Source organism: Sorex fumeus, unplaced genomic scaffold (assembly GCF_029834395.1).
Source record: "Sorex fumeus unplaced genomic scaffold, SorFum_2.1 ptg000063l, whole genome shotgun sequence".
Classification (NCBI taxonomy): Eukaryota; Metazoa; Chordata; class Mammalia; order Eulipotyphla; family Soricidae; genus Sorex; species Sorex fumeus.
The window spans coordinates 79,457,483-79,476,106 of NW_026606120.1; positions in this window are offsets into that span (position 1 = coordinate 79,457,483).

The window sequence follows — 18,624 nt, forward strand, 5'->3', positions numbered from 1 at the left end:
TAAAATGAGTAGATTATCCCTGTTCTGAGTCAAGAGCTTTTTTATTTTTTTAAATGGGCATTAGGAATGTTTTCTCAATAGAACACTGTTGATTTGGCATAGGTTTTGTTTGCAGAAAGAATAGCATCGGTAAAATAAAGACTCAATGGCAAATTATTTACAAGACTGTTTGAAGGCCCAGCTTTTATTTAAGACATGTCTCAAAAGTGTGGTCCCAAGACCAGCCTTGGAATACCAGCAGTATGACTTTCGGCTGGGAACTTGTTAGGAATGTAAATTCCCACAATGACAGAATTAGAAACTCTGGGGCTGTGGCTCAGTCATCGTATTTTAATAAACCCTCCTGGTGATTCTGATGCATGTTTAAATTTGAGAACAACTGATTTAAGGAGTCACATATATTTCTTCCTGGTCTAGAAACAAGTTTACAGTAAGTCCACTCAGTTCTTATAGGGTTAAGGATGCAACTTGGTTTACGGATTCGGAAAACCAAATATCAATGCACACAGAGTGAAAATCTATGTTTGATCTACTTTCCAAGTAAAATGATCATAGGCTGCTTGGGTTCACTCACCGCCACAAATTCCCATGAAACACCAAAAAAAGTAATAGATCAAAATCTCAGTGAGAAATAGCTAGCAGAATACTTGGCAGGCACCTAAGAAAACCTTTTATGTGAATCAAGTTGGAGGAAGAAAATATTCTCCCAGCATTTGTTCACAGGAGTTGGAATCAAAATCTTAATGATTAACAGCCCAGAATATGACTTTTGAATTTATAACTTCCATTTCTTGCCATTTAAAATTTATTATGCACTGACAGTATAGGACTTTCAAAGCACTTTATAGAACTCTCATTTCCAAGTTTTATATTCCTGGCATCATGTACAATTTTGGTACACACTGCAGTGTATGACATCATGAAAAGAATATGTGAGCATAGGCTGTCTTTTGTGTGAATTTTTCCTTAAGATTTGCTGTGTTTTATATACATCATGATAATTGATGACTAAATGGAGGGCTTTACATGGAAATGAAAAGCTATATGTCAAGACATCTTTGTTATCCTTTAACTCTTGGCCATTGTAGTCTGAACTCCAGTAACCAGCATCTAATGATCTCTGGGACCAATTATAAGCACATTGTCTTGGAATCAGATTGCACTAATTTTTCCACTAATGTTAGGAAACAATTGCATATGCTTTGCAAGTAAACCGTTTTAATACCAACTGAAAACATTTCTATTTGGTTTTGTAATATGTATGCAGCACATAATATTACACATACATTAATTCCTAGAAGTATATATCCCTAATTTGTTTCTGTTTGATTAAAACAGACAGGGAAGTAGTCTTAAGTGTTTGTGATCGGGTTAGCCATATTCTTTAATAAAAAATTTTAAATCCACTTAATGTGGTTACCAGGAATGATTTGTAAGTTAAATCAAATATTAGTCTGGGACATGATTGTGTTCTTTGCAGCTGCTCACAGTATCTCTCCAAACTTTTGCATAAAGGGAACATTTTCCATTAGCTGTGTATTTTCTGACAAAATACAAAAGAATGCGTCAAGATACTAGAAAGCAACACTTAGGGAATTTAAGAGGCTGTATTCAAAACCTTTACTATAAATTATTTATTTTGAAGAGTTTTGAGAGGAAGGCAAGAGGATCAGAGTGGGCATGAGAGTTAGAATAAGTAAATGCAGGGATGGAAGGGATTTAGAGTGAAGTGTTCATGGATGAACTAAGAAATGTTGGGAATATATGTATATATATTTTTTCTCTTAGAATTTCCAGGATTGAAGCCTGTTGGACCCATTTTGGACTTCTGATCACCAGAAATATAAGATTTAAAAATTGCTTATGCTGAGTCAGAGTGATAGGACAGTGGGTAGGGTATTTGCCTTGCACACGACTGACCCACGTTCGATCCCTGGCATCCCATATGGTCCCCCAAGCACCGCCAGGAGTGATTCCTGAGTGCAGAGCCAGCCAGGAATAATCCCTGATCATTGCCGGTTGTGACCCAAAAAGCAAAAAAAAAAAATGCTTATGCAAGTAAATTGTGATAATTTATTACACTGGCAACAGAAAACTAAGCACCAAAATATTCTGGCCACACATTATGTGTAGACTTCCATGTGCAAATACAATCATCTCTGCCAAGGCCCCAGAGTCATCTCATTATAGCATCAGCACATGCTCAGAGTCAAGTCCTCCAAATATTTTGTGGGGCGAATAAATTTTCTTGAATTTAGTTCCTATAGATAGCTACTTGAGTACTGTACCTTTCAATCTAAAGTTCTGTAACCTGGGTGACAAGCGGAGAGGAAGGGGGTGGGGAGGGGGAACTATGTGCTCACTTTCCCATCAACCAATGAGAAGTGTGGGGACAGACAGGATAACTGATACAGACATTCCTGTTCCAACAGGCAGAAAACAGAAGGTGCATAGAAATCATTATCCCATAGTAAATCCAACATACAGTTCTTTTTATAAAAAAAAATTATTTGCTGCCGCCAGCAGGTCAATCTGTACCTGTAAGGTGAGTGCATCAGCAGCCTGATGGCACCATCATACTTTCAGATATCCCAAAATTGCTGCTGTGCCTTTGGCCAGACCCCAAAAACTTGGGGCAAAGTTTACCAAGAAAGTAAACGGCCAAAAGTTAGGTATGTGGGAGACACACCCACAAACCACCTCCAGCTCAGCTATATAATTGGAGGCATGGCCTCTCTGGTTCCTGATCGAACTGCTTAATGGCCATGATCCCAGAGACTCAGAAACGAATCTCGGAACCCAAAGGCTTTTGGCAGAAATGCGTCCTGTTCCTGCAGTAGGTTACTGGTGCTGGACCACTCCAGGTGGGAATAGGGTTTGTGCCTTGGCCTGTTCCCCTGGCGGCCTGGTGACCGCCATCCTCCAGAGGCACTGGACAGTCAGGTTTGGGCCTGCAGTGACGAGACACGCGGGGCCTCACCAGATGGGGGTGGAACTGGCCCTTTCCTCCCCATCCCAACGAGACCCGGAGTCGCCGCCTACAAACGGCCTCTCTGGCTCCTGATCAAGCTAATTAATGGCCATGATCCCAGAGACTCAGAAACAAATCTCAAACAAAACCCAACGGCTTTTGGCAGAAATGCATCTGGACCGCAAACAAGGTGGCCACCGCCTCAGAGCTTATTGGAAAGCCAGGTACGAGCCAGCGGTGACGGGGCAACTGCAGTCTCATGGGAAGGGGGATGGTACTGGCTGTCCTTCACGCCCTACCGAGGTCACAAGTTGCCCCTCACAAGCGGCTCTCCGTCACGGCCATAACACCAGACATACAGAAACCAATCTCATAATTATCTGGCTCTTTGCAGAAATCCAAAATCATTATATGATTCTCATAACCAGCTATAGAAAACTAAGTATTTCACAATGCCTTTTCAGCAATTCTGATTGTTGGGCGGGGGGGGGAATTCTAAATAATGGTGCATCTTTTGTCGAAATAATGAATGTAATCAATGTAGAGAAGAGTTAAGTGGAAATCATCTGTCTCACAGGCATTGGGAGGGGTGGGAGGGGGGTATATTGGGATTCTTGGTGGTGAAAAATGAGTACTGGTGAAGGGAGAGGTGTTTGATCATTGTATGACCGAGACTTAAACCTGAAAGCTTAGTAATTTTTCCCACAGTGATTCAATAAATAAATATAAGAAGAAAAATAAATAAAATTATGAAAAAAAAGTAAGGTGGAGTTCATGCCCAAATCAATCAGCTAATCAGTGGCTGAATAAATAGCAGTACTCCTACATAAAAAAAAAATTATTTGGAGCTGGAGCAATAGCACAGTGGGTAGGGGTGCTTGCCTTGCACTCGGCCAACTCGGATTTGATTCCCAGCATCCCATATGGTACCTCGAGCACTGCCAGGAGTAATTCCTGAGTGCATTAACCAGGAGTAACCCCTGTGCATCATTGGGTGTGAACCAAAAAGCAAAAAAATATAATAATTTAAAGTAGGAAAAAAGTAACAACTGTTGATACAATTCTAGGATTAAAATTTATTATACAGTTTCAATTATTATATCAACATATGTAGAAAATAAATTTATGTGAACATTGTTATATCAGATTGCAGGATTGGTAAGGCCTCATCTAAAAATGTATTAAGCTTTTTGTTGCTACAGGGGGTGTCCCACAGCTGTGAATGCAGCCACGTGGTGCAGATGTTTCCAGATCTATGGTCTGGGCCAAAGAGTCAACCAAGCGGCAGATGTGAGTTTTGGGCAGGATTGCTGGAGCTTCCGGGAGTATGAGATGTGGGGGAAGAGGTTTCCCACTCTGACTCTGAAAAAAAAAAAAACATGTGTTGTCAGACCAGGTGCCAGTACCTGAGATTATTTGGAGATTGGTATCTCTGTAGAGAATATTCGTGGACAGTGGCATTGAGCCCTTGGCATAGCTATTGTGGTGGGGATGGGTGTTACTGCTGAAGCCTTGGTTTGGTGGTGCTCCAGGTTTTCAGCAGTTGAACTGGCATTTCCACAAAGTTCAGCTGCTTGGCATGCATCTCCTGGGAGATTTAGTCAGGATTTGGTGGAACAGGGATAGTGGGTGAGTCGACATGGGGCAGATGCAGATGGTGGGACATATTTGTTTATTTCCAGATTCAAGGCCTGGGAATAATTTTCCATGGCTTTTCATTTCACCCTCTAGCCTCTTGATTTTTTTTTTTTTTTGCTTTTTGGGTCACATCCAGTGATGCACAGGAGTTACTCCCGGCTCTGCACTCAGGAATTACCCCTGGCAGTGCTCAGGGGACCATATGGGATGCTGGGAATCGAACCCGGGTCGGCCGCGTGCAAGGCAAACGCCCTACCCGCTGTGCTATTGCTCCAGCCCCTAGCCTCTTGATTTTATATTCAGAGTTACCCCTTGTTTCATAAAGGTAGAATGTATTTTCACCTAAAAATTTTGCTCAACCTATTTCCCGCTAACGGAAGTTGAAGATGCAAAGATGCTTTTCCTTTTTGTACTGTCTTGTTTTGCCTTATTATTATTATTATTATTGTTATTATTATTATTATTATTATTGCTTTTTGGGTCACACCTGGAGATGCACAGGGGTTACTCCTGGCTCATATACTCAGGAATTATTCCTGTCAGTACTCGGGGGATGATATGGGATGCTGGGAATCGAACCTGGGTCAGCTGCGTGCCAGACAAACTCCCTACCTGCTGTTCATTTAGCCTTATTTAAATAGCAATAAAATTATATTTTCAAAATCAAGTCTCCTTAGAATCTTCTTGTTTTGTTCCATAAAAATATAAGCCATATTTGTTAATGTCTTTGAGATAAATGTTTCTTTACGTTGTGTTTTCTGCAAAAGGACAAAGGCCTCCCTTTTGTTTGAATGAGGGAATCTACGAAACACACACTTAAAGTCTTTAGCTTTTTGTCTGAATAATACTGGGAGGTACAACCTTCAACCACTGCTGACATAAAAGCCAGTAGAGCAATAAAATTGAAACCTGTGTCCCTACATGGTACATAATTGTTAGTTATCAAGGATTATCTCTGAACTTCTTAATGTAAGGGAAATAAAACTCTTTCTTGATTAGGACAAGTTCATTACAGATTTTCTATTACTGGTAAAAGAATCTAATCCTAGCTAATGTGGAATTACGTTGGCATAATACAGATCAGTAAAATTAATATAGTAACTCATGAATAGATTGAAGGGGACTTTGCCGTGCGGGCGAGATACTCTCAGTAGTTTGTCAGGCTCTCTGAGAGTGGCGGAGGAATCGAACCCGGCTCAGCAGAGCTGGCTGCACGAAAGACAAACACTCTACCACTGTGTTATCACTCCAGATTCAATACTAAAAAATAAAACCTCAGTGCTCACGATTGTTAAGTATTCACAATCTGTTGATCTGCCCACAGACTAAAACTGTCACAATCCTGACACAATAGAGGCTGGTGCTTGAGCTAGGGAGATCAAGGCCCTGGCACCTCATGGTACCCAAGTACCACCATGTGTGGCTCTTATGCACAGCTGTATAGCTGGAGCTTAGCATTGAACTCTCCAAAAAGAGTTAAATCCAGTGTTAGGAGATAGTACAGTGGGTAGGCCACTTGCCTTCCACGCAACTGACCCTGATTTGATCCCCCCACATCACATAAAGTCCCCTGAGAACTGCCAGGAATGATCCCTGAGCACAAAGCCAAGAGCAAATCCTGAAGTCCTTGGATGTGTCCTGCCCTCCCCCCGCCCCCAGTGGCATCTTTAAGAATAGATGGAAAATGTACTGAGTCCATTAGAGATCCCTAAAAACAGAGTGGGGTGGGAGAAGTGGAGTATGGAGGGTAGGGTTGGGTGTTTACCAAAAACAAATAAGTAAATGGATATTTTCAGCTATCAGACTGCTTAGTTTAGGAAGATGAGTGTTACACATTAAAAACTGTAAAGAAGAGGCCTCAGCAATAGTACAGAGGGTAGGATGCTTGCCTTGCATGCCGTCATCTCAGGCTCAATTCCTGACATCATACATAGTTTCCATAGCCCTGCCTGGAGTGATTCCTAAGCGTGGATCCAGGAGTAAGCCTTAATACCAACGTGTGACCCAAAACCAAATGAATAAAAATTGAAAGAATGCCTACGTATCAGGGCCTAAGATAGAAATGAACTGAAGGAACCGACTGTTGTCACATTTATTAAGCACTGTACATATTTTTTAATGATCACAATCTGAAGCATGAGAACATTCAGACTTAGAGCATAAATAATTTACTCCACAGCATACAATAAATAACAAACAAACACTGTCCACCCGTTGTTCATTGATTTGCTGAAGCAGTCTCAGTAACGTCTCCATTTTGAGACTTGTTACTGTGTTTGGCATATTGAATACGTCAGGGGTAGCTTCCCAGAATTTGTCCTTCGGGTGAGATACTTCGGTAGCTTGCTGGGCTCTCCAACACGGGCGGAGGAATAGAACCGGCTTGGCCAGACTGGCTGTGCACAAGGCAAATTTGAATATTTAACTATGGGGGATATTTGAAATATCTGCTTTACTTGACAACATCTACGAGTTTGGTTTTGAGAACCTTAATCCTCACTGGTTTTATCGAACTGGATTTATACTTTTTAGGGCAACCATGGAATATCAATTTGCATCTTTTCCAATTGTCACTTCATCTGCAGGATGCACAAAAAGGAACGTCATTCTTTTGGTTTTGGGTTGAAAAAAAAAAAGTATTACTACCCAAAACTCCCTGCTGATAATCTTGGAACAAATCTCAGCAAAGTAGTGGAACCAATGGCTTCGAGCTATTATTCCCAGAGTAGCAGAAACCTGGAAAGCAGCAATGTTTTAGAAACGAGGGAGGCATTCAACAGCAGGAGAGAAGCGTGAGTGGAAAGGGGGTGGCTAGGGTAGGCAGCACCCCTGAGAATGCACAGAGCTTGGAGACGTGGTAGAGCCACGTGGAGGCAGACACAGCGGGAGCGCAGCCGTCAAGATCCCCGCTCACTCCTCCTGGCTGGTCAGTTGACCTTGCGGGTGGGAGCATTGGAGCGCTCAGGTGGCCTGGGGGCGGGGCGTCGACGTGGTCAGGTGACCTGGGGGCGGGGCGTCTTAAGTATGCTCTAGGCATGGGTTATAACACGGTCCTCCTACTGCACGCTCAGGTGGCCTGGGGGCGGAGCGTCAGCGCGATCAGGTGACCTGGGGCGGGGCTTCTCTGCGCTGGAAGCTGGGAAAGTGGTGGCATGTGGCCTTCGAGTGGGTGAGGAACTGAGACCCGGTGGCGGCAGGAGGAGCCGGGCAGCTCTGAGTAGGGGGAAGCGCACAGGGAGGGACCCTGAGGAACGGTTTCAAGGTGGGGCAGCGAGGGGACCAGGGCCGAGCAGAACCCTTTCAGAGGTGGGCGAAGGTTCCAGAAAGGGCAGCCAGGGGCCGGAGCGGGGGCCGTCGAGAGGGCCAGGGCAGGGCTGTGTGGAGCTACGGGGTGGCGGCAGCAGGCACGTGGGCCCCCGTCAGGGCACTAGCTTTCACGGACCAGGGGCTTTTCTACTTGATCCCACCCAGAGACGTCCCACAGCCCGGCCGGCCCGTGGGGGTTGCTGCGCCCTCAGAGCCTGGGAGGCGCACAGGTGGCAGTGGCAGAGCCTCTGTGGACACGATGAAGTCACCTGAGCAGCAGGCTCGTGGACATGTGATGGGAGTGGCAGGGGAGGGACGCCCTGGTAGGGGCAGCTTGTTGGTGCTGGGCAAGAAAGGGGACTTCAGCCGGGTGGTGGCAGCCACCCCTCAGCCGACCCAGGGGGGACGGTGCTGTGTCAGATTAAGTCAGTAACCCAAGAAACCCTTAGGATAGACCTGCTACCGCCTCAGCCCTGCGTCTCTCTCTCTCTCTCTCTCTCTCTCTCTCTCTCTCTCTCTCTCTCTCTCTCTCTCTCTCTCTCTCTCTCTCTCTCTCTCTCTCTCAGCTTCCTGCCTCTCATTTGGGAGCTCTTCCATCTTCCTCTCAGCTGCTGTGAGTCGGCTGGTCTGTTTTTTTGTTGTTGTTTTGTCGTAAGGGTCCCTGCTCTATCTGAACTGCCCTCTCCCGGCAGATTGTAGCAAGCTTTCACATCCATGGGTCAGTTCTCCTGTTCCTTATTTCTGCCATCTCATACTCCGCTTTATATATCCCACAAATGAGTGTCCTCATTCTATGTCTGTCCTTCCCCTTCTGACTCGTTTCATTCATCATGCTATTCTTCATGTCCATCCATTTATTAGCAAATTTTATGACTTTCTTCATTTTCCCTAATGGCTGTATAGTATTCCTTTGTGTAGATGTACCATAAGGTTTTTCTTTTTTTTTAAAATCCAATCGTCTGTTCTCTGGCATTTGGATTGTTTCCAGATTCTGGCTATTGTGAATAGTGCTGCAATGAACATAGAAGTGCAGAGAGCATCATAGTACATTTTAAAGGTATGGAAAGAAAGGTCTCCCATCTTCCCCCTCCAAGGATTGCTTTGGATTTATGAATTTTATTACTCTATACATTTTACTGCCGTTCAAGTGAATTGTAAACTTGAACAGCAGTACTTAGTTTATAGATAGCATTCATGTGGGTGAGTAAATAATTAGATGAGAAAAGCGCCTACCTCCTATGTATTCTTGGAAAAAACATTAGTCACACTGCCAACATCTTTTTTGTTTTTCCGCTGTTGCAATGACCGGATCACACAAGCTTGTGATAGTGTTGGGGTTGCACATCTTATTGCAGTGCTGACAACCTGACTGCAACTGTTATTTCTTTGGTCAGATTTTACTTACCTTCTGTAAGCCTTTTACACAAAGTTTTAATTCGGTGCTTTTGGAAAGAAAGATTTACAGGAAGTCATATAATTAATTTTGACCAATTAATGTTGGCTTTCTGGAAATGCATTTAAACTGTGTTGTGATAGGGAAATTCATTTTTAAAATTTTAAAATTCTATTATCTTTGTGGGCTAGAGAGATAGTGCATTGGGTAGGGCGTTTGCCTTGCACGTAGCTGACTCAGGTTTGATTCGTCTGCCCCTCTCGGAGAGCCCGGCAAGCTACGAGTGTATCTCGCCTGCACAGCAAAGCCTGGCAAGCTACCCATGACATAGTCAGTATGCCAAAAACAGTAACAGCAAGTCTCACAATGGAGATGTTACTGGTGCCCACTCGAGCAAATCGATGAACAACGGGAGGACGGTGACAGTGATATACATTTTAACAGTATTTGTTCTGTGCCATGGATATTTTAACTCATAAAATATTTTAATAAAATATTAAGATTTATTAAAATATTCTCTTTTTTAATTCATAATTTTAAAAAATTTTAATATTTTAATTCATAAACTATTTTATTGAAGAAAATAAAGATGGGGAAAGGACAGGAAGCCTCCCATAGTATGAGAGGGAATCTTCTAAGTATTCCCACCATGGAAATTTTTATGGGGACTGCACTTACTTTATATAGTGGTTTGGATAGCACGGTTATTTTATTTGATTAGTTTTTGGTCTTAGGGTCCTGCCTGGCAGTACTCAGGGGCTATTTCCAGTTCAGTGCTCAGAAATGGCTTCTAACAGTGTTTGAAGGAACCATGAGCTTCCAGAGACTGAATTTGGGCATCCTGCATGCAGAGCTTGTGCGTTAGCCACCTGCCTGCCCCTCAGGTTTGTCATTTGATGATACAATGATGATACTTTCAACAACAAAAAGAAATAGTACACATGTTTTATATATGCAAGACTAACTTTTACCTCTGACACTGCATGGGTCTGAGCATTGCCAGCTATGTTCTCCTCCACCCCACCCCCCCCCGAATAATGCATTTAACATGTTTAGTGAATATATTTTTATATTTCAATATAATTTTCACCGTGGTGTTAGCTAACATCATGTCACAAACTTAAAAACAAAATTTTTTTGGTTTTTTGGTCAGCCAGGGCTTACTCCTGGTTCTGCACTCAGAAATTACTCTGGGCAACACTTGAGGGACCATATGGAATGCCGAGGATCAAATCTGGGTCAGCTCCCTACCCACAGTATTATCATTATGGTCCCACAACTTGAAATTTGTTCTGGCGTGAACATTTAGGATCAACACCTCTTAGCACCTTTTAAATATTACTGTCAGTAATATCTATTCTATTTGTGTTACCTGTGTCTTTATTTTGTATTTGATTTTCTATTTCTACTCAGTCTGTTGTCTGACTTTAGTCAGCTCGCATTTCAAGTTTAAGAGTGCCCTCTTCAGTATCTGCAGAGAAGTACGTTTGATACTGTTTATGAGGGACTTTATCTTTAACTGTCTTCCCTATTCCTTCATCAACAAAATTCATGCAATGCTCTTCCCTAACAAGACTGCTTCCTTTGGTGATGTGTATTTACAAGCTTCTGTCTTAAAAATGAGGACTGTGATCCATCATAGTTTTGAGTGATTCTTAGAATTTCCCCTTTCGAAGTAACACTCTCTTACTGGCTGAACTCTAGCTATTAATATCTATCTTACTAGAAATCTTCCTCAGTTTTGCTTCTATAGAAATTATCACCTAATTTTCTACTTGATGTGAGTTCTGGAGCCAATTACATATTCGTCCTATATTTTTATTCCCTGATTTACATATAAAATGTTTAATTTTTTTTTCTCTTAAGTATGCTCTAGGCATGGGTTATAGCATTGTCCATAGCACTGTCCTCCCGTTGTTCATTAGTTTGCTGGGGCGGGCACCAGTAATGTCTCCATTGTAAGACTTGTTACTGTTTTTGGCATATTGAATACGCCACAGGGAGCTTGCCAGGCCAACCACGCAGGTGGGATAATCTCAGTAGCTTGCTGGGCTCTCCAAGAGGGACAGAGGAATCGAACTCAGGTTGGCTGTGTGCAAGGCAAACGCCCTACCTGCTGTGCTACTTTATTTGTTCAATTTTTAGTTTGGAGGCCATGTGTTGAGAGTAAATGTAAGTGGTTAACATTATCTTAAAGATGTATTTCTTTTTTTCACTTTATTATTGTAAAGTTAAAAAAATGATTAAGGGCACTGTGATATACAATACTGTTTAAGATAGGGTTTCATACACACAACGTTCCAACACAGTGTTCTCCACCAGAGTGTCTGCTTCCCTTCATCACTGGTCATTAGTTGTGTTTCCTAGTCTCTTCAACAAATGGTCCTGGGAAAGTTGGGTAGCCACATGTGAAAAAAGATTAGAATTATATCTCACACCATTAATAAAAGCGAACTCAATGTCAATTAAGTTGACATTATTGGAGAAAAGCCTCATAACATTATTGGAAAAAAACAGGTAGAACTCGACAGAGGTGTCCTCAGTGAGTTGACCAGAAACAAAGACAACATAGCAAAGTATAAACAAATAGGACTACATCAAATTAAAAAGCTTTTGCACAGTGAGAGAAACTCAAGCTCCCTAGAAGAGAGCACTGCAGAATGTCCTGACCTCGGGTCAGGCTGTCTTCACCACTGCTCCTCGGAACAGGGTAGGTTGAGTTTCCCTCCCCGCCCCAAGCAGAAAACTGGCAGCCGAAAACCCCACCACCATGCTCAATGCCATTCTCCACACCCTCTGATAATCTCACCCAAGAGAGGATGAGCCTTACCCAAGACGGGATGAACCTCACTCAAGACCAGACTAGCAGAAAAGCCCAGATGTACCAAAACCCGTGACTGAGATCTCCAAGCGCCCGCCTCCAGCTCCCCAGTTTTCCAGTAGCTTGGCAGTCACACCCATAAACTGCCCCTGGCACCATGTAATCTCATCAACAGCCAATACCCAGAGACTAAACTAAAACTCCCGGAAGAGAGCGCCACAGAATTTCCTGGAGCACGCAGATGCATTTGCAGCCACACAACCTCTTACACTTTATCTCATCTTACTTATCAAAAGTAGCACACATTTGTTTGGTTTTAACATACTTGCTTGTATTCTCCTATATTCGGGCTTAAATGGCTCCAGAATGAAATACAACAGCCTTCACACACATCCCCCTTGGTGTGGTAGGAAGGTGCTCAGTGGTAGGATTGGTGTTTGAATATTATCTGTAATGAACTATTGTGAACTACTTTTATGAAAATAATATATATAAAGAAACTCAAGGTCTAATAAAAAGACACCTTACTGAATGGAAGAAAATATTTGAACATCAGATAAAGAGCGTATGTGCAAGGTTTATAAAGCATTCACGCAACAACAAAAATATTCAACAACCCTATACAAAAATGGGGAGAGGAGATGAATAGACATTTTCCCAAAGACATGCAGATGGCCAATAGGCATATGAAAAGGTGCTCATCATGTTATTAGGGAAATGCAAATCAATGATTTAAAGAAGGCCTTTGATTCTGTTGAGACGGAAGAGCTCATAGAAGTCCTTGCCAATCAGGGCATTCAAACTCAATACATCAGGATCCTTCATGAGCTGTTTTACGGATTCACTACCAGGATCTCATCATTCTACAAAGAAGTGATCATCGATGTCAAGACAGAGGTTCAGCAGGGTGATACCATTTCACCGAAACTCCTCAGTGCCATCCTCAAGAACGTCATGCAACAACTGGAATGGGAAGGAATGGGAGCGAAGATAGACAGTCGGCAACTACACCACCTCCGCTTTGCTGGTGACATCGTTCTAATAACACCAAACATTAGCCAAGTGGCACAAATTCTGGCCAACTTCGACCGTGAGTGTGGAAAGGTCAGACTCCAGCTGAATCTCACAAAGACAATGTTTATGAGAAACAGTCTCATTTCTGACGCTCCATTCACTCTCAACGGAACGACCATCTCCAAATGCAACAGTTATGTGTACCTAGGTTAAGAAGTCAACATGACAAATGACCTGGCACCGGAGTTGCGCAGAAGGAAGAGAGTGGCTTGGAACGTCTTCAGGAGTGTCAAAGAAATAGCTAAGAGGACAAAGAATCTCCGGCTCTGGGCACATCTCTTTGATGCCACTGTTCTTCCTGCATTAACATACGCCTCATAGACCTGGGCCCTATGAAAACAGGATGAGAACACTATTCGGGTCTCCCAAAGAGGAACTGAAAGAGCTATGCTTGGAGTATCACGTTTCACTCAAATGAGAGAAAGAATCCATGAGAGAAAGTATCTGGAGATCCAACCTCCATTGACAGTCAAGAATCAGGGACACTGTCTCGTTTGCCAAGGCGTTAAAAATCAGATGGGCTGGATACATAATGAGATTTGGAGACAACCGCTGGACTAGAGCCGTTACTGACTGGATTCCATGGGACGTCAAAAGACCGCGTGGCCACCCACCTACCAGATGGTAAGACTTCTTCGTCAAGACCCTGAACGATCAGTTTGAGACTCTTCATGTTCCTAGAACAAACAGACGCCATTGGGCTACACTAGCACGCAACAGGGACAAATGGAGATGTTACTGGTGCCTGCTTGAGCAAATCGATGATTAACGGGAAGTCAAGTGATCAAGTGATCATATAGAATTGGATACTTTTATTATAGTATTTGTTAAATTTATTCTAAGTAAAAAAATGAAGATATAATTATACATAATAAGAACGGAAAATGGAAATAGGATGTTTTCCTTAATATCCATTCAGGGTAATCATCTTCTTTCCCATGAAAGGTGATTAATGAAGAATAGTTAAGTTAAATGCTTATGGTAGCAACAACAACCAAACTATACAGTTCTAGCCAGAAAATAGTGTTAGAAACTTCTTTCAGTGCTGGAGCAAGAGGACAGTGGGTAGAGTGTTTGCTTTGTATGTGGCCAATCCAGGTTTGATACCCACAAACCCACATGGTCCCAAGCCTTACCAGGATTGATCCCTGAGCACAGAGTCAGGAGTAATCTCTGAGCACTGCCAAGTATGGTCCCAAAACAATACAAAGAAACAATTGCATTACATGAAATAATTGAGACATACTTAATAGATACATATAACAATTCCCATCTCCTAAGATAAATATATAATATTATTCTTAAGTACACATGGTACATTCTCTAGGATACATTACATAATGAAGCAAAAAAATACTCAGTGAACATGTGAAGACTGCGATAATGTCAGCTTCTTTTCTGTTCACAGTGAAATGAGACTAGAAGTCAAAAATAAAAAATAAAATGGAAACGCCTCAGCTGTGAACATTAAACATGTTTCTGAATAAATCTCAGGTCAATGAATAAATCAAAGGAGAAAATGAAATAATCTAAAGAACAATGAAAACGGGCTGGAGCTAGGGCGTTTGCCTTGCACGTAGCTAACTGGGTTTGAATCCCAGCAACCCAAATGGTCCCCTGAGCACTGCCAGGAGGAAACCCTGTGCATCACCAGGTGTTACCCGAAAAACCAAACCAAAACAAACAAAAGAAAAACAATGAAAACAAAGAAATGAGCCTTAAGGGTCAGAGTCATAGTTCAATGGGAGGTTTTCCTTGTATGTGCTGGGGTTCAATCCCTGGCATCCCACATAGTCCCTGAGCACTGCCAGGAGTAACTCAGAAGATGTACCTGTTATCTTCCCAGGCTAAGTGAGGGGAAAAAACAAGCAGGCTAGTCACAAATCTAAGTCTAGTCCTGAGGCACCTTTCATCTATCAAGTACTCCATTCTGTGGACAGCTAGTGTACTTGGGGCATGAATCTGCAAATACCTATCTTACCGAGGCCTCTACTCTAAGCGTCTATGATATAATAAGTAAATTAGGTGATATCAGCCCTTTGGCCCTTTTGGTTCTGTATACATGACAATTGGGCTGGAATGATAGCACAGCGGCTGGGGTGTTTGCCTTGCACGCAGTCAACCTGGGTTCAACTCTTCCGTCCTTCTCAAAGAGCCCAGCAAGCTACTGAGAGTATCTTGTCTTCACGGCAGAACCTGGCAAGCTCCCTGTGGCATATTTGATATGCCAAAAACAGTAACAACAAGTCACAATGGAGACGTTACTGGGCCCGCTCGAGCAAAATGATGAACAATGGGAAGACAGTGCTACAGACAGTGCTATAGATGACTTTCATTTCTTTGGGGGGAGGGGGCGGGGGGTGGAGAAACTGCCACATGTAGCAGTGCTTGGAATTACTCTGAGCTCTGTGTTCAGGGATCACTCTGGGTGGGGCTGGGGTTCATATGGGGTGCCAGAGAAGGGACCTGGGTTGACACCATGGAAGGCAAATAAATCCCCTACCTGCTGTACTATTGCTCCAGCCCCACTATTGTATCTAAATCTTAAAGCATGCCTTATTCCAAGTATACTTTATTGCTTATATAAACAATAGCATGGCAAAGAAAACAAATTTTGAAAAGGGAATATAGAGATACTGGCCAATGTGATAGTACTGCAGTCAGGACTTTCACCTTGCATTAGACTGATTTGGACTCGATCCTCAGCATCCCATATGGTCCCCCAGCCCTGCCAGGAGTAAAAACTGAGTGCAGAGCCAGGCACTGTCCTCCCGTTGTTTATCGATTTGCTTGAGCGGGCCCACTAACGTCTCCATTTTGAGACTTGTTACTGTGTTTGGCATATTGAATACATCACGGGTAGCTTGCCAGGCTTTGCTGTGCGGGCAAGATACTCTCAGTAGCTTGCCGGGCTCTCCAAGAGGGGCGGAGGAATTGGACCCGGCTCTACCGGGCTGGCTGCATGCAAGGCAAATGCCCTACCATGGTGCTATCACTCCAGCCCAATAATAATAATAATAATAATAATACATAGCAAAAATTAGTATGGGGATTAAGACCTTGCGCATAGCTGACCAGATTTAATCCAAAGCCGAATATGGTCCCTGGAGCTTCACCTGAGCACAGAACCAGGAGAAGACCCAAAGCACTGTGGAGTGTGGCCCCAAAACACAAACATTAAGATTTTAAATTTTATGTATATTTTGTTACAGGTTTTTAAAAATGATACCTTCTACCCTCTCAAATAAAACAATATAATGATAAAATTTTACTTCTCAAGCATACCATTCAATTGTAACATTATCATAACCCTTTTTATTTTTTTGTTTACTTTTATGTCTTGCAGAGTTTTGGGATTATACCCAGCAGTGCTCAGAACTTACTCTATTAAATCCTAGTAATCCTTAACAAAGTAGAGACACATTCAATTATACTTAAAATAAATCATGTCCCAGAGCAGGAGGCACAGCCCTTAAATACTGGGCATTGTGTGGAGCCTGAAACAATTTTAGGGAATCAAGTTAAGCCATAGATGCCAAAGGTGTCTGTACTTTAATAAAGACTGAAGATGTACCAAACCTAGAAAATTTACAATGTTATGAGACATGTCATATCTTAAATATGGTTTCTGATTAAATCATAACCTTTGCTCTTTTTATGTTGCCATTTTCATATTCTAGACTACAAGCCTATCGCTTTTTGTTTTCTTTTGTTTTTGTGGTGCCAAGGATTAAACCCAGTTCTCAAATGTATCACTGTATCACTGTCATCCTGTTGGTCATCGATTGCCTCGAGCAGGCCCCAGTAATGTCTCCTTCGTCCTAACCCTGAGATTTAAAAAATTGCCACATTCGAGGCTCTTTCAGACTCAGGAGAATGAGACCCATCATTTTTACCGGTTTTTGGCATATTGAATACGCCACAGGGAGTTTGCCAGACTCTGCTTTGTGGGCAGGATACTTTTGGTAACCTGCCACGTTCTCCAGAGTAACTAACTCCAGTTACTCTGGAGTTTCAAATGTGTGAGGCATAAATTCTACTGCCTAGCCTCATTCCCAGTCCAAATCTGTTGTTTTTGGTCATGCATCCTGGGTTTCAACAGTGAAACAGTTTTTTTTTTATATATAGATCAATAATGCATTCTCTTTTTATTCCCAGTATTTCCATTGTACAAATACTCATAATTTGTCTGTATATTCCACATTTGGGGGACAACTGGTTTGTTACAGTTTGGGTTTTTTTTTTTTTTTGTTAATAAAAAGGCAATGAAGTTGTTTTCATACACGTATTTTATAAACATATCTTCATTCTCTTCAGTAAATACATGAGTGAAATTCTCTGGTCATGAACATGATTGCCACTCAGTGCCTCTTTTGCAAACCACAGCACCCAAAAGGAGAGAGAGAACAAAAGGGAATGCCCTGCCACAGAGGCAGGGTGGGACGGGGGGAGGGGCAAGGGGTGGGAGGGATACTGGGATCCGTGGTGGTGGAAAATGGGCACTGGTGGAGGGATGGGTACTTGATCATTGTATAATTGAAACCCAAGCACAAAAATTTGTAAGTCTAGGGGACATGGTGCTGCCAGTAGGTCAATCTGTACCTGTGAGGTGAGTCCATCAGCAGCCTGATGACACCATCAGACTTTCAGATACCCCAAAATTGCTGCTGTGCCTTTGGCCAGATCCCAAAAGCTTGGGGCAAAGTTTACCAAGAAAGTAAACGGCCAAAAGTTAGGTATGTGGGAGACACACTCACAAACCACCTCCAGCTCAGCTATATAATTGGAGGCATGGCCTCTCTGGTTCCTGATCGAACTGCTTAACAGCCATGATCCCAGATACTCAAACGAATCTCGGAACCCAAAGGCTTTTGGCAGAAATGCATCCTGTTTCTGCAGTAGGTTACTGGGGCTGGGCCACTCCAGGTGGGAATAGGTTTTGTGCCTTGGCCTGTTCCCCTGGCAGCCCGGTGACCGCCATCCTCCAGAGTCACTGGACAGTCAGGTTTGGACCTGCAATGATGAGACACGTGGGGCCACACCAGATGGGGGTGGAACTGGCCCTTTCCTCCCCATCCCAATGAGACCCCGAGTCGTCGCCTACAAACGGCCTCTCTGGCTCCTGATCAAGCTAATTAATGACCATGATCCCAGAGACTCAGAAACAAATCTCAAATGAAACCCAGCGGCTTTTGACAGAAATGCATCTGGACCGCATACAAGGTGGCCACCACCTCAGAGCTTTTTGGAAAGCCAGGTATGAGCCGGTGGTGACGGGGCAACTGCATATGGTCCCCTGAGCACTGCCAGGAGTAATTCCTGAGTGCAGAGCCAGGATTAAGCACTGAGTATCGCCGAGTGTGACCCAAAAAGCAAAAAATTAAATTAAAATTAATAAATGAAAACAATGCTGTGTATTTT